The sequence below is a fragment of the Galeopterus variegatus genome, unplaced genomic scaffold (genome assembly GCF_000696425.1).
Source record: "Galeopterus variegatus unplaced genomic scaffold, G_variegatus-3.0.2 Scaffold2672, whole genome shotgun sequence".
NCBI classification, from domain to species: Eukaryota; Metazoa; Chordata; class Mammalia; order Dermoptera; family Cynocephalidae; genus Galeopterus; species Galeopterus variegatus.
The window spans coordinates 330988-332791 of record NW_007728783.1 but is presented as its reverse complement, the minus strand read 5'-3'; positions in this window follow the sequence as shown (position 1 = coordinate 332791).

Here is a 1804-nt window from a genome sequence, read left to right as displayed (position 1 = left end):
TCTGATACTGTAATGTGTGCTTATGTATTTTTCTAGAACTTAAATGTTGGTAGGTTTAGGGTATAAATATGTGTTTTTTAAAGATTAACTCAGTTTGCTCTCAGCACTTCTCCTGTACCCTAACTAGCTATTTTCAGTTATAGCTGCTGTTATGGGCTGGATTGTGTTCCCCGAAAATTCACATCTTGAAGTTCTAACCCCCAGTAACTCAGAATGTGACCGTAATTGGAAATAGGGCATTTAAAGGGGTGATTAAGTTAAAGTGAGGCTGTTAGGTGGGCCCTAATCATCTGACTGGTGTGCTTAAAAGAGAAGGAAATTTGGATACACACAGACACCAGACTTGGGTGTGCACAGAGGAAAGACTAAGTGAGGCACAGAAAAGGTTGCCATCTGTAAGCCAAGGAGAGACGCCTCAGGAAAAACCAACCTACCATTACCTTGAGACAATAAATTTCTGTTTTTTAAGACACCTAGTTTGTGGTATTTTGCAGTCCTAGTAGACTAATACTCTTGCTGTCATGCAGAAGCTGATATGAAAATCTGCCTGTCTTCAGAGCCACACATTTTGATTTGCAAAAATGGAAAGCAATGCCATACTCTTACTATCTTTGGGCGGGGGGGGGGCTGCTGTACCGTACATCCGGGGGGGGGGGGGGGGGATATAGTTGTTTTTCATAAAATACTTTAATATGTAATGGGTACATTGTTCTATAAATTAGTAAATACTTAAAAATTCTGACTTCACCTGTTTCTATTGCTGTAACAAAATACCTTAGATTGGGTAATTTATAAGCAGGAGATTTATTTCTCACAGTTCTGGAGGCTAGGAAGTCCAAGATGAAGGCACCAGCAGATTGAGAGTCTGATGAATGCTTGCTCTCTGCTTCCAAGATGGCACCTTATTGCTGTGTCCTCATGTGGTGGAAGGCAGAAAGGCAAAAAAGACTAGGGAACTCTCTTCAACCCCATTTATAAGAGCACTAATCCCATTCATGAGGGTAGAGTGCTTATGACTCAATCACTCCCCAAAAGGCCCCCCTCTTGACACTATCACATTGCGTATTAGGTTCCAATAGAAGATGAATTTTGGAGGGACACACTTGAACCATAGTGAATTCTTAGTTTTATTTTCAAGCATGGTAAATATATGTATACAAGGGTACTTCAAAAAGTTTGGAAAAAGAGAGTTAAAAGATAATACTAATATTCTCATGAACTTTTCAAAGACCCCTCATTCATATTTATCACGTAAATAAAAGTTATTTGGGGTCCTCAGTAATTTTTTAGTGTAAAGGGCTCCTGAGACCAGAAGATTTGAGAACTGCTGCACTATACTTCTTTCCAAATGGGATCATATTATACATGATCTTCTATAATGAGCTTTTCTCACTCAGCAGTATATAGTGGATCACATTGGTTGTCAATACTGATGCAGATCTACATCATTTATTTCACTGCCTGCACAACAATCCATTGTATATGTATTTTAATTTAACTAGTTGGTTCTTGACTAATGGACATTGAGTTGGTTCCCAGGTTTGGCTGTAATGAACAATTTTTTTTTTTTGTGAGTCTACATTTTAATATTTTTTATTTTTAAATTTTATTTTGTCGATATACAATGTGGTTGATTATTGTGGCCTATCACCGAAACCTCCCTCCCTCCTCCCGCTCCCCCCTCCCTCCCAGCAATGTCCTTTCTGTTTGCTTGTCACGTCAACTTCAAGGAATTGTAGTTGTTTTTTCTTCTTCCCCCCCCCCCCCCCGGTATTTTTGTGTGTGTGTGTGTGTGTGTGTGTGT